The 16057-nt window shown below is 40.5% G+C and overlaps 1 protein-coding gene across 1 annotated transcript in view; it reads right to left on the reverse strand.

The window, feature by feature from the left end:
• Nucleotides 1-16057, reverse strand: part of senp3b (SUMO specific peptidase 3b) — a 119484-nt gene that overhangs the window by 370 nt on the left and 103057 nt on the right. The gene's annotated exons all lie outside the window — the stretch shown is intronic.

Raw genomic sequence — 16057 nt, forward strand, 5'->3', positions numbered from 1 at the left:
GTCATCAAGTGCCAAACTGGCTACTGGAAATGAGCTATCTGTGTCTGCAGCAAAAGCACCAGAGTCCCTTGACTGAGGGGAGCAACGTTAACTTAGAACAGGGTTGGACAATTATTTTTTGCAAAGGGCAAAATGAGAAACAGAAAATATTGTGGAGGGCTGGCCAAAAGGCTAAACTCGAGTCTGCACAATCATAACTTCATTCCTATATAAAAAACAGTAAATCGTTTTAACAAACTAGATGTTCTGATTAGGTAATGCAAAAAAAGAGGTTACCTTACAAAAATGTAATTTATTCAATCAAATTTCCAAGACAATAGTGAACAAAATGTGAAACATTTTGCCTCATTACATTTGTGATCATTTTCAGTCACACTGACCCAAAACAGACTTCGAGTTTAATATACTCTCAAAACTGAAACTAACTGTTGGAACAAGGAGGTTCTTGGCTTTCTGAAGACATCACATCAATGATCAATGTCCAGCAGTAATTAAAGACAAGTCACAGTATCACTGTCACTGAACTGAACTGTGCAGAAAAAATGAGAAGAGTGTCCCAGTAGTTCTTATCGTGTCTTTGCATGTCTTTGTATTTTCCACCACTTTTCACATTTTAGTGTTTTTCAGTTTGTTTTTCTTGTTCAGTGAAATCTGGTCTCTGTTGATCTTTAACAAGTGTATCAAATGTGAAGCACAGCTGACAGATGATCATCAGTGAGAGAGGACTTGGACCTGGATTTATTATACTTCATCAAATCCACCTCTCTCTTGGCTCTTTGGCATGAGCGGATATTTTTGAGGAGTGGTACACATCGATTGGATTAATGATTTCTGGGGGTGGGGGACAGCCTTCAAAATAAAAGCAATGCGGTTTTAGTTCAGTCAAAGGCTTGGTCACACGACGACAGCAGAACGAAGTAGAAAAAGTCAAAAAGTCATGAAAAGGTGGATGAATGATCTGCACCTTTCCCATCACTGAAAAGCCTGTGGCGCACGAGTGTGAAAATTAAACATTCACGATCATGGGACCGAAAATGGGAGTAAAATCAAACGGTCTCCGGCGCTGGATCCATGGCTCCGTTCACCATCTCTGGCACTTTCCCCACGGATAGTTCCCTATGCATCACGCAAATGCGCGTGCCAGGCTGTGCGGCGAACGTGATGGCGCCGTTCCAGGCTGTGCGGCATGCACTACCTGACGGCATTGTGGCGGGCCCTGCCATTACGCAATGGCGCCGTACCAGGCTGTGTTGTGTGGGGTGATCGCTCTGTGCCAGGCTCTGCTATACTCCAGAGGACACACACACACGTAGCCACAAAATGGCTTGGGAGGTGGACGAAGGTCACTCGCAACACTAACTTGATAGAATAGGAAATATTTTATTCTTTAATTTCCAGGTATTTGCGGGCTAGTCCGAGTCAGCCAAAGAGCCAGATATGGCCTGCAGGCCGTAAAATACCCAGGTGACTTAGAATATGGCGTCACTTTGGTTCCAACTACTGAATGAACCGTTTGTTTTTAACCACATACAGCAACACATCCAGGTAAAGGTCTTATCAAAATAAATATAAAAATAGTTAAACTATCAAATTTACAATTTATGATGATTTATTTAATTAATTTAAAGCCTAATTTATGCTTCTGCAGCTCTGTAAGTCCGTGTCATACAATGACGTTTGTAACCGGTTTAAAGTTCTCTGCCGCTGGATCATGCTTTATTATGGATTAATTTGACACTCAAGCTTTTCTTTCTATAATCATCACCGAATCATCACAGAAATGACTCCGCTCCCACTTTACTGAAATTGGCGACTGTCAGAGCACTGAACTTTAATTTGTACCTCTGTTACTTTGCACTTCCAGACTGCTTGGGGTTTGTAATGGAAATACATTGTGACTGGACAGGACATTTTACCCGATGTGAGCGAAAACCCGTTATACAAAAGCCGTTATATATGGCGTTTATTACATGGAAAACAATACAAAAACTTTGGGACTTTTTTGTTCGGTGATTGTGAATATCTAGTTTATACCTCACAAAGCACTAACGATTATGTCGGCTTCCATCCCACACAGCTGACTATTTTCCCAAATTTTCTTCTGTTCTGATGTGAAGGGAATCTATACATCTTGAAGCCCTTGTTGTGTCTATTTGTGCATCCAAATGCACAGCAATTCTGCATTTTCAGTGAATAAATGAATAAAATAACTGGATTTATAAGCAGATAGATTAACAGCAAACACTATTGAGTCACGTGACTTTTTTTTTTTAATTGTCATGTCATTCTCTCAAAGTACTCTAAAAAGTACCAAAACAGTTTTGTATAGTTTATGGCTTGAACAAAATATTTTAAAAAGGAAAACCAAAATTTAACTATCTTATTTGAAAAAGACAACTCTGACTCTTTGAATTTAGCTCATTTATGTGGGACAGAAACAGCAGTCAGAATAAAGGCTGGATAAACAACAAATGCCAACACAGACCCAGAGCCACTGGAAAATAAGCAGTTCAATATGTTACATGCCGCAAGGTACGAAGACCTTGCTGGACATGTATGCAACGTTTCCAGCGTTTGACAAAGAAATGGTTTTCAACATAGTTATAACATGGATTATGGACAGTTCTATGAGAGGTGACTCATCCATAAGGGAGATCAGGCGATACACCACCCAAGACCATTCTACACATCATTACCAGTAGCTTTGGCCTGTTTACACAGTTTAGTGTGTCTCTGAAGATTCATTAATTCTTTCACTACACCTGCTTACTCCGATTAAGGGTCTATCAGCCCATCACAGGGCCACATACACACAAACAGTTGCCTCTGAAGATCACTGTCCAATCAGTGTCATGTTGTGTTCCATGAAGTCCACTGCTTCGGGATCATTTCTGTTGGGCTGATAATCATCCTGACTGGTGTCAGACATTCATCATCTATTTTACTCCCCTCCAAAACTGATGGCTCCCTCCAATCAGGGGTGCCAACAGGCCATGATGGAAAAAGATGCAATGGCCTGAAGGGCCATGATGCCACCAACGGTGGGATGTGGGGAAGGTGTGGATGGGGCCGCCTAAGGTCCACTCTCCTGGTGGAGGTTTGGCGAGCCTCTGCCAAGAAAATATTTAGAAAATAGGAGGTTCTAGGAGCAAATCTTACCGATACCAGCAAAATGCTGGCAAAAAGAGTAAATTTCATGTTTGTGAGTTATGACATTGATAATATCAAAAATATCATTAACAGTGATGTGAGTGGCCCTTGAAAAAACGTTTTCATGATATTGGGACTGCAGCACACAGTGGGGAGTTCAAATTTGCTGCAATCTAGTGCAATTAATAAACTAAAAGAGATATTTCTCAGTACAATTTTCTTGCTCATTAGAATACGGTATTATTTAAGGATGTTCCGATCACGTGATCGGAAATCAGGCCCGATCACGTGGTTTCAGACTTGATCGAAATTGGACGTTGCATCCCAATCAGGAATCCGATATAGATTTTATCCTCATTATTTTGATCAGCGCTATTTCAGGCTCATTATTGCAGATTAATGGGCCTTTCACACGTCGGAAGCGTCAGAGGCGTCAAGAATCTGTCTAAAAAGCATTATTTTCAATGATATGCGTTGCATTTTAGAGGCGCGTCGCGTCAAAAGCCGAGCTAAAGCGACTCTGACAGAGCGCGCATTGCCGCTTGTCGGCAGGCTGACGCGGGCAAAGTTCAACCCAATTTTTTTTTTTTTTTTTTTTTGGGAAAAAAAAAACAACAAAAACACAAGTTCAACCCAATCCAACTTTAGACGCTCTAAGCTGTGACGTAGCTTCGCTCTGTCCAATAGGAACGACGCGTCGGGCCAAAACACGGAAGACTAGTGGCAGAAATCATCTCTACAAAACTGAAACGTGTTACAGGACTGCTCATTTATAGAGCAGTTTTCTGAAGAAAAACCCTTGGAAATTTTTGTTGTTACCTCAAAATTTCTGATTACTGTTTAAAAAAGTATAACACTTGTAATTAAATTAGCTAAATCAAATGATTCTTTAGAAACCTTTCATCTGTAAATTAAAACCACCTGTTATTTCAGATTAGATCATTTCTTGTTTAACATAAGGAACCTTGAACATTTATTTTCAGACAAATAAAATAACATGGAAATTTGTACATTTTTTAAGTCTGGTAGATTATTACTTGATTGTTCAAGCTACTTCAAGGAGAAGTGCACTGCTTAAGTGATAAATAAAATAAGGTGATTCAAATGAAAATATTATATATTTAGCATTTGTTCATTGTTCATTCAGTTTTTTTTAAAGTATCGGATCGGGATTCGGTATCGGCAGATACTCAAAATCAGATGACTCGGAATTGGATCGGGGCCAAAAAAAACAGATCGGGACATCCCTAGTATTATTACTATTTCATAAAACCACATATTTGCATTGGACTGTTACTGTTCTCTCATTTATAACAACTGATGGTGTCTCAACACAAACAAAAATATAATTTGATACAAATAAAGCTGCCCCGACTGTTCATTAAGTCACCAATATCACTTAGTTCTCAGGACCACTGACTGGTTTAAATTTGATTCTTATTCACATATAAATGATTTTTCCATTCAGTGCTGATGTCAGCATTTCTGGGATACTGCCAATTTACGTGTTGTACACAACCACGCACAAACCTTTTTCACATCAATACTGTAGTGTAGCGGAAAGCTGTGATCAAACAACCAACATCTTAAGCTTGCATTAAGCAGAGGCCATGGAGTTTCTTCAAACAAAAATAAACTCCATACAGCAAGGCCTGGTATATCTCCAGGTGTCAAAGAGGAGACGCTCCAAGTCAGGCACAGCTTGGATCTGTGTCAAATCACCATTAATCAGGATTTAAGACTTCAAAGTGTATTCCTCACAGAGCTGTGAATCCTTATCAGTACCCCAAACCAGATGCAACTCAACTCCCCTCTCACATAAAAAAAAAAAAAAAAAACCTCCACAGAAAGACACTTTCTTCACAAAAAGTCGTAAAAAGAGGTTTTTCACACTAGACTCAAAAGAAAACAGCTCACTGAAGGATTACCCTCAATCTACTAATTATTGCAAGGTTTTTCTGGTTGAAATTGACTCAGTATTACGCTTTCACATTTCTGCCAGATAAATACAAAATCTAACCATGGAACAAGAGTGACCCTGACTCCTGCAGACTCAAAATTGTAACCACATTTTAAAAAGAAAATTTTGTTGTATTGTTGTAACAAAAGAAAACTAGAAGCACTCAGACAGTGCAAACCTCCGCCAAGGCCATGGGGTCACTGACGCCATAACATCTACACGCCGTGGAATCATTGAACCTAAAAAAGTCTAACAATGATGTTTGCTCAGTAGTAAAAAAAAGTTTCATCTGCTGTGAATGGATAGCATGTATCCTTAGCGCTTGGCATTACAGTTTATTGCAACTTGCACCTTTCCCAGAAGCTACTGTCATCTGAGCACTGATATTGATATTGCATGTGCTTATAGACAAAAACAAGTGAGACAAAATTCAAATTATTAAACTAAACTGCAAATATATGAATTTTTTAACATTTATGAAACACTTCTCTAAACAAGGCCATAGGGTCACTGACCCTAAAGAGATTCCCTCCTTGGCACAGTGATCTATTTCTTTTTGTCTCTCTCTAAAATTGTATATAATAATCATTAGATTATTAATATATAGACAAAAATAAATTTAAGAAATATTACAATTTGAAAACAAATGCACCCGAACATGATGACAGCTGCAACTGCTTAATGCTAACTTTTAACATTGAAAATGCCAAAGACATGCTAACACTTTAGCATCGGGATCCGGATCGTGATCCTGATCACCACTAAAATTTAATCACTTGTTCCTCTTGTCATTTCCAACCACTCCACAAAATTTAATCAAAATCTGTTCAAAACTGAGTTATCCTGCTGACAGACAAACAAACGAGACCGAAAACATAACCTCCTTGGCGGAGGTAAAAAGGGAAAAGGAAACATGTCACTCTTTTCTATTTATGCATGAAAGTATTATATTTGATGCGTTATACTCTGTTCATTGGGGAACGTTTACTTAGTGTGTTTATATATATATATATATATATGTGTGTGTGTGTGTGTGTGTGTGTGTGTGTGGTATATACAACTCCCGGCAAAAATTATGGAATCACCGGCCTCAGAGGATGTTCATTCAGTTGTTTAATTCTGTAGAAAAAAAGCAGATCACAGACATGACACAAAACTCAAGTCATTTCAAATGGCAACTTTCTGGCTTCACTCTAAGAAATCAGGAAAAAAAAAAAAAATTGTGGCAGTCAGTAACGGTTACTTTTTTAGACCAAGCAGAGGGAAAAAATATGGAATCACTCAATTCTAAGGAAAAAATTATGGAATCATGAAAAACAAAAGAACACTCCAACACATCACTAGTATTTTGTTGCACCACCTCTGGCTTTTATAACAGCTTGCAGTCTCTGAGGCATGGACTTGAGTGACAAACAGTACTCTTCATCAATCTGGCTCCAACTTTCTCTGATTGCTGTTGCCAGATCAGCTTTGTAGGTTGGAGCCTTGTCATGGACCATTTTCTTCAACTTCCAAAGATTTTCAATTGGATTAAGATCAGGACTATTTAAACCATGACATTGACCCTATGTGTCTTTTTGCAAGGAATGTTTTCACAGTTTTTGCTCTATGGCAAGATGCATTATCATCCCCAAACATCCTTTCAATTGATGGGATAAGAAAAGTGTCCAAAATATCAACGTAAACTTGTGCATTTATTGATGATGTAATGACAGCCATCTCCCAGTGCCTTTACCTGACATGCAGCCCCATATCATCAATGACTGTGGAAGTTTACATGTTCTCTTCAGGCAGTCATCTTTATAAATCTCGTTGGAATGGCACCAAACAAAAGTTCCAGCATCATCACCTTGCCCAATGCAGATTCGAGATTCATCACTGAATATGACTTTCATCCAGGCATCCACAGTCCACGATTGCTTTTCCTTAGCCCATTGTAACCTTGTATTTTTCTGTTTAGGTGTTAATGATGGCTTTCGTTTAGCTTTTCTGTATGTAAATTCCATTTCCTTTAGGCGGTTTCTTACAGTTCGGTCACAGACGTTGACTCCAGTTTCATCCAGTTTCCTCCCATTCATTCCTCATTTGTTTTGTTGTGCATTTTCGATTTTTGAGACATATTGCTTTAAGTTTTCTGTCTTGACGCTTTGATGTCTTCCTTGGTCTACCAGTATGTTTGCCTTTAACAACCTTCCCATGTTTGTATTTGGTCCAGAGTTTAGACACAGCTGACTGTGAACAACCAACATCTTTTGCAACATTACGTGATGATTTACCCTCTTAAGAGTTTGATAATCCTCTCCTTTGTTTCAATTGACATCTCTCGTGTTGGAGCCATGATTCATGTCAGTCCACTTGGTGCAACAGCTCTCCAAGGTGTGATCACTCCTTTTTAGATGCAGACTAACGAGCAGATCTGATTTGATGCAGGTGTTAGTTTTGGGGATAAAACATTTATAGGGTGATTCCATAATTTATTCCTCAGAATTGAGTGAGTCCGTATTTTTTTCCCCTCTGCTTGGTCTAAAAAAGTAACCGTTACTGACTGAATTTTTTAACCTGATTTCTTATAGTGTTTCTTAAAGCCAGAAAGTTGCCATTTGAAATGACTTTAGTTTTGTGTCATGTCTGTGATCTGCTTTTTTTCTACAAAATTAAACAACTGAATGAACATCCTCCGAGGTCGGTGATTCCATAAGTTTTTCCAGGGGTTGTACTCCATTCAATACCAATTAAAATATCATGCCTGTAGCCAGGATCTGAAATGAGAGGGGGAATGGTATTCTTTTTTGATGAAAGTGGACTTTTGCTGACAGGGGGTCTGGAATTGCCTTGTGCTGCATATCAAGTACACAGTAATGGCTGCGTAAGTTGCATGGAGGGGGTAAAAAAACAAACAAAAAAAAACCTTACGTGCAGCGGGGGGAGAAGCTTGGCTCCATGACACTGTTTTAACAGACTGCCTGGACATGCAGATGGATTTGACACATTGGAAAAAGTCAGAAAACATTTCCGGGAGTTAATGGACTTTATGTAAATATGCCACAATTGTGAGAGAACCTGAGGTGAAAGAAAGCTGCAGCCAGTGTTCTGTCGAGATGAGGTCCCCTGTTGAGTGTATCTCCCCGTAGCGCAAATTGATAGTTACGTGTGCTGAGCTGAGTTCCTCGTCATCTAATGACAAACCAACTGGTTTCTGCTTCAAAGACAGCATGTATCGTTCGCGATCTGTCCATGAGGAGTAGAAGGTAGAAATGTCCTCTCACTGGCGATCGGCCCGTGAGCAGGAGTTAATGGACTTTACTTAATGTGCCACATTCATGAGAGAACAAATTCCAGAGATTTATAACCAAAGTGTTTTTTGGTAAATAATGATGTCAGGTGGAAAAGAAAGGGGTCTTAGTATGGCATTAAGTAGTAAAAAAGAAAAAAAAAGTCGACACAGAAGATACAGGCGGTAGTGACGAGACTATGCTAGCAGAAATGGTAACTTAGCTTCCATCCACGACACCATCAACAAAACCATGATTAAGCCATGTCTGGACTACAAAATAATATTTCCGAACAGTTAACAGATATTAACCAGAAGCTGGGAGAAAAACTGCAGAAAAAAATAGAGGCTACTTTAAAAAGACTAGGCTAAGCACATTGAAGACGTGTAAACATTTGTCATGGAGGTGCAGGAGGACCATCACTTATGAGAGCGTGGACCAAGCCGCCCGGGATCTATGAGCAAGGGGCCTCCCGAAACCACCAAGACCTGAGGGCACACAGAGAGAAGCACCGCGTCCAAGCTGACAAGCTCCGTGGATTTAACCGACTGGTTGAAATGGACGAGGACTGTTCATCCATTATTTTTCCCTGTTTAGTTTGAACCTGCCACCTTGTGGTCAAAACATCCCCCTACACAAGAGGCCCACAGAAAGCCTCTTTGATGAAAGCTCAGTTTTTATTTACGTTTTTTTTTCTCCCCCACTGTTGCAACCATTCTGTACTCATTGTTCATAGAAATTGTTTATTGCTGTTGATTGTGAGCATATGTCTGAGAAATGGATGAAAATGGTGAAAAACAAAAGACCCCAAAATTAACTGCCTCCAGCTAGTAATCAAGTGTTCTTTAAAAAACATTTGAACTAATTGCATTCCAGACTGCTGGAGTTTTGATTTGTGCAGGTGACTTCAACATGATTTTAAATCCAAAGATGGACACGACTAAAAAAACAACGAACATCACCAACACTGAAAGATGGATTAAAGGAAGAGTCCAGGATCTTGGCTTGATAGTTGTCTGGAAAGATTTTCACAACCAGGTAAGACAGTATAATACATTTTACTCAAGTCAACATAATGCCTACTCAAGGATTGTTTATGTATAACAGAGATGCAGGTTACAAGAATGTGAAATAAGTCAGAGGGACATATCAGATCACTCCTCCATCCACTTAAAATTACACTTAGATAGTGGATATAAAATAACATGGAGATTAAATACTAGTATGCTAACTAACCCTGGGTTCAAGGAAATAAACAATAATCTAAAAACGGACTTAATAATAATAATAATAATAATAATGATGGGGATGTGACCCCAGTGGTACTGTGGGATGCTGCTAAGGCAGTTGAGGGGGAAACCATTTTGTCAAAAAGGTCAAAACTTAAAGACTACTAGAACTGGAAAAACAACTTCTACAGCTCGAACAACAGCACGGTAAAAAAAAAAAAAAAAGATCCACAATTGAGCAATTCTATGGTAATGGAATTACAACAGCAGCAAAATCTGGACATATGGCATCTAACCACAACAGATTAGCTCAGATTATAATTCCGTTACCGTAGAACGGCCAAATTACTTCCTCAAATGAGACCAACTAAACAAGAAATTAATAAGATATATTGCAATAAAGCAGAGAAAAAGTTAAGATTTACAAAACAGACATTATGAGGCAGACTCTAAAGCCTTCAAGATACTAGCCTGGACCCTGAGAAAACAGCAAACACAAAATACAAGCTATAAAATTAAAGATTCCATTACTAAAAAGGTAACATACAAATTAGAGGGAATACAAACTGCATTTGAGAAATATTACCAGACTTTGTACACCCAACCTACAACATCTGACACCTGCAAGGCTGAAGAATTCCTGGACCAGCTGGACCTGCCCTCTCTTGGCAAAATGCAAAATGACAAACTAATTAAAAAAATATCTCCTGGAAAAAAACTGATAAAGTCTGGTAAGTCTCCAGGGACTGACAGATTTCCAGGAGAATGGTATAAATCATTTACAGAGCAATTAATACCATTATTACAAAAGAGCTTCAATTACACCTTAGAGGGAGTTCTTCCCTCATCTTGGAAGGAGACCACAATTTCAGCAATTCCAAGAGGGTAAGGACTTAACAGAATGCAGAGCATATAGAACCATTAGTGTCCTGAACCAGGACTATGAAATATTTGCATATGTTCTTTCAAAAGAATGGAGGAGATGATGCCCACCCTGCTTGATGAGGACCAATCTGGTTTCATCCAATACAGGCAGACTCAGGAGAACCCTACATATCACTGAATATATAAAAAAGGAAAAACGCTGAGCAATTTTGCTGAGTATGGATGCAGAAAAAGCGTTTGATTTGGTGGGATGGCAGTTCCTCTACAAAGTTATGGAAAAATTTTGTTTCCACAAGAAGTTTATTAATAGTATCAGAACATTATATTCTGGCCACATGCCCTATGGCCAGAATCAAAGTAAATGGAGGTCTCTCTAGAACAAAACACCTGCAACGTGGCTGCAGCCAGCATTGCCCGGCCAGCCCGTTGGTCTTCAATTTATTTAATGAACCACTTGCTCAAACCATTAGACAAGACTTAGATCTAGAAGATCTTGTAATAAGAGGGACAGCGTACAAAACATGGCTTTATGTGGATGATATTTTCGTCAGTCTCAAGAATCTGATCTTATGGGCTTCTCTGCTAACAGCGTTAGCACTTTTAGCAGCTGTCGCGGCTCAAAGCTGTTAGAACCACCACGCAGTCTCCAAAAATATGATTTAATAAACACCTGAAGACGGACGTTCTTATTTCTTTCAAGTTTATTAGCGGACTGCAACCTAACACGGCGCATTACCGCCACGCTACTGTGGCAAAGGTGTTCATGAACCAAGACTTTGTTCAAAAAGTGATACGTTTCTCATTCAAAAAATGTTTGTGAACCGATTTGTTCGTAAAGAGAGCCGTTAGAAAACCAAGATTTCAGAGGTATGACAGACTGGAGGCATGTGCACCAAAGAATAGGGGCGAATGAGAGGGACACGGCATTTCGTGTGCTGAAGAATATTTTTTGAACTGCTCCAGAGCAAGCATCATCTTGAGGTCACCTTGAGGGAAGACAGCTGACAGGACAGCATAAGCAGGTTAAGAAGAGACATCAGGTGTTGGAATGTGTAGTGGAGGTTGTGAAAGTCATAGGGAAGAGAGGGTGAAGCTAGAGGCAGGAGCACAATAAAGCTGCGTATACCTTGGACAATGACAGTGTAGCAAACTAGACTTTGACTGACACCAAGTAACATACATTAATGCTTTCTCAACTAAAACCTGAGGCTTAAAGTGCGTTTACACATAAGCAAGACGCGCTACGAATGTCACCGTCATTCGTGGCACATTCCTGACATTCTTAATGTGACTTAAGACATCTGAATAGGTTTCTTAATAGTGCGTGTTGGTGTGTGATATTCGTGGAGCATGTTTTTGGCTGTCAAAAAATCTTCCACGAATGTCACACACCACCCTCATTTCGCCTCATGTTGTGAAGGTCACAACTGAGCGTGTTGATCCATCTTGATTAGTGATGATCCTTAACAGAGCGTGACAGCGTTCTTTTCTGCACAATTAAACCCTGCTGCACCGCATTCAGTTTCATTGCTGCAGGATGCTGAAGGAGGACAGTGATGCCAAGTCGGCTAAAAACCTCATTCCAATGCTCCTCGGCGCACTCCTGCAGGTGTTCCGCCTGCTGCATGTGCCTGATGTTTGGGAAAACGCGCAGGACGAGAGCTGCGTGGAGCCACACATCTGGCTCTCTCCATCTCCTCCTCCTTTCTGCACCACTCCGTGGCACAAAGCCAAACTAAGCATGTAGTCAAAGTTCTTCTGCTGTGGATTTCAAAGGAGCAAACTGCAGTGATCTGAACTGTTCAGCAACTGATGGTTGGATGAAAATTGTGTGTGTGTGGAGACAATTCGCCTCATTCACAACGTGACAGAACTTAATGGTGTGCTGTTACATGCGATAGCGCGCAACAATGCGGAACATTATTCTTGACTGTGTGTATTGATTCCTGATAATTCTCCAGCAACACGTGCCATTAATTGCAATGCATGGTAACAGGTTGCAGCAGTTCCTGAGGACACCTGACGCCTCTGCCCCAAATCATCACATTTGTGATCAGCGGCCCAGAATGTATACTTCATGGCATTCGTGACGTGCCGTTATGTGTAAATGCTCCATTAAATGGAGGACAAAGACTGCTGTTTCAGTCCTGACTGGGAAATTCCTGGTTCCATCTGGAGATAGCTCCAGATAGCTTTAAACATATATTTGTTTAATAAGGTTCTTAATACTAATTGGCTTTGAAATTCATCATTAAATTCAAATCAGATTCATTTATTTAATTCCTTAAGCTTTATTTCACCACTCACTTTCTTTCAACATCTCATTAGTAACAAAATGTGTCCATAAATGAACTTACTAAATCTCTGTCCAGACTCAAAGCACCAGTAAACTATTCATTTACTTGTATATTTGTAAATAAAATGTAAATGTTCCTGCTGTGGTTCATTTGTGTTCAGATGGAAACTTTTGGCCAATTGTATCATTGAATTTACAACTTTTATATTTTAGACTGATTAAATAATGGTTGTTTAAATTAAAGTTCCTGGTCTGGTTCCTGGTTAGGGGAGGTGATGGTCTAGTGGTTAAGCATTGGGCTTGAGACCAGAAGATCCTCGGTTCAAATCCCAGCCTAACCGGAAAATCCATAAGGGCCCTTGGCAAGGTCCTTCATCCCCTAGTTGCTCCCGGTGTGTAGTGGGTACCTTGTATGGCAACACCCTCACATTGGGGTGAATGAGAGGCATTATTGTAAAGCCCCCTGAGCAGCTGATGCAGATGGAAAAGCGCTACGTAAATGCAGTCCATTTACCAATTTTTTTGGTCTTTAATAAAAGAAAACCAGGTGGTGCCCCTATAATTAAATATTCTAATTAAATTCATTCCAAATAGTTTAATGCAATTTTGGATCTTAATAATTACACTTGCTATAGGTTGTGCCACAGTGTGTGGCCAAAGTTTAAGGTTTAACAACTGCAAATAATCCTAAACCATTCAATTTGTGTTGCATTCTTTTGGTGCCTCCATGAGAGGCTTTATAAAATTAAATCAACACATATCTGCACTACATATTTTGGTGCTCTCCGTGTGAGGTGCCATTAATCCCAAATTATTAAATTAAGTAATTTAATTTCAATACACTTGACCATGACAATTTCTTAGAACTAGTTATACTGTTGCGGAAATATAGTGTGTGCTTAAAAGAGCACTTGAGCAGTGTAACTGAACAAAGGTAAGCAGATCCATGCTTCGGGCACACAAGTCAGAGGCTCTCTGGTCACCCTCCTGTCCTAAACAACTGTGAATGCAGTAATCTATGCTATCAAGCATTTAATTGCAGAGAGCATCTCTGCAGACATCAAGAAAGCAGGGGTGTTTTCTGTGCAGCTTAACACTACTCAAGATATTACAGGGGAAGGACAGTGTTCTGTGACTTTGAGGTATGTCGCGGATGCCGTCCACAAAAGGCTGGCTGCAGTCATACACTACAGGACAGTCTTTTGAGACTCTGAAGTACTTGAACATCTGAAGTTGGACAAAGGCCTGTGCATCAGCAACTCCATAGATGGAACCTCTATTATGCAGGGTCAATACAGAGGTTTCTCTGCATTAATGCCATTTTAAAAAAAGACACATCAGGATGTGTGGCGCTTTGCACATGTCCTTAACGTCGTGTGTCAGATACCACCCACAGCATTATTGAAAATGGATCACTATTTGACCTGCTGAATGACACTGCTGTATTCATCAGGGAATCACATACAAGAGTGAGTGTGTGGGAGATCGAGAGCCAGGACAACAGTTGCATTTCACTAATTGGAGAGACAACACTGTGGACCAAACATAATTCCTTGAGGACAGTTTTTGGAAACTATGGCAATCCTCATGGCAGCATTTTTTGTTGAAGTGGGGTCCATACTCTGCCATAAAGAAGCTGAAGAGACTTCCATCAAATGCACAAAACAAAGCCAGAGGATACAGAGACAGCTTACACCCGATACGAAACCGTGCTAACAGCTCATTTACTTTTCTGGATATTTGAGATCACCTCCCCACTACCAAAATACCTACAGAGTGGAGAAATAGACATCCTCTCAGCACACAGAATGGTCACACAACACGATTCACTAAAAGAAATAGCAAGAGATTTCCTGGCAATCAAAGATGCAGCTGACTGTTTTGTTCATTGGACAAATGAAAAGCTCGAGGAGCAGGATGAATTAGATTTGGAAGTGGAGGCTGCACTGCCTCAAAAGCATTAAGAGGAAGAAAGTCTTGTCAGGAGAGATGGCCCAGGATGAAAGCCTCAGTGATTCAGAAAAGGCCTATGGATCAATGTTCACCACCAGATTCTTGATACAGCTGTTGAGGCCCTACACAAAAGATTCTTCATCCATGGCACCCTATATGCAGATTTATCCATCCTACATCTCCAAAACTTCCCCCTTATTCACACCAGTGCTCTCTCTAAATTAGATTAGAGATTGGATAGAGCTTTATTAATCCCTTGGGAAGACTCCCTCAGGGAAATTGAGGTTCCAGCAAAATTGTATAGCGGCACACAGGGTAAGAAGCACATAGATTATAAAAAGTGAAAGTAAAAAACAATTTGCAAATATTAACATAAATACACAAATATAAATATTAGAAGTACTGCTCGCTACTGATTTAATGGCTACTACTGTTCCTCTCCTCCTCCTCCCTCCGAGTGAGGAGCTGTACAGTCTGATGGCCTGAGGATCAAAGGAGTTCTATTTCATCCCTCCTGATCGCCAGAGGGCGGTGCTGAAAGCACTGAATGATCCCTTCGCGCATGTGCAGTTCGAGTAATAATACCAAAATAGTCACACCTGTGACACCTCGGATGACCAATCACAGTGTATATAAGCATACGTAATCCGAAGCTTCGTTCCCTTTTTTCTTCTCGCGTGCGGTTCGCTACTGTTGGCATCTGCCATTTTGTGCTGGATATTTATTGTGGTTTTGCCTCTGCTGGACGCCCCTTCGCCTTTTCTTTTGGCAGGAGCAGCATTTTTCGCCCTCCTGGGGCTGCGACGGTTCTTGTTACTGCGGTAAGTGTCTCTTTTATTCACCATTACCGGTGTCGGCAGCGTGTTTACCCCCTCTCCCAGTACTGGGCCTATTTGTGTTTATAACTGCTGGTGTTGGCCTCCTTTTGTTGTTTCGTTTTTGCTACTACCGGTGATGGCAGCGTGAGCGCCCCCTCTTCCAGTTACGTGCCTGTCTACGTTGATGGCTGACTGTGTTAGCCTTTTTCTTTTTTTTTGGCCTGCGTTTTGTCACAGCTAACGGAGTTGGTCTCCGGTTTCGCCATTACTGGTGACGGCAGCGTTTGCACCCCCTCTCCCGGTGCTGGCATGTGTTCTGAAGTCTGCTAGCCATGTGGATTTGCCTGTTGTGCGGTTGGGCTTATGGACGGCTCCCACTGCTATGCTGCTTGTAGGTTCGCACTCCGAGCAGATGACGGTCATGACCTGTGCCCGGCTTGTCTCTGGATTGACCACCTGACGGAGGCACTGTCAGACCATTCTGTATGAACTGC

This window comes from Thalassophryne amazonica, chromosome 23, assembly GCF_902500255.1.
Source record: "Thalassophryne amazonica chromosome 23, fThaAma1.1, whole genome shotgun sequence".
Lineage (NCBI taxonomy): Eukaryota > Metazoa > Chordata > Actinopteri > Batrachoidiformes > Batrachoididae > Thalassophryne > Thalassophryne amazonica.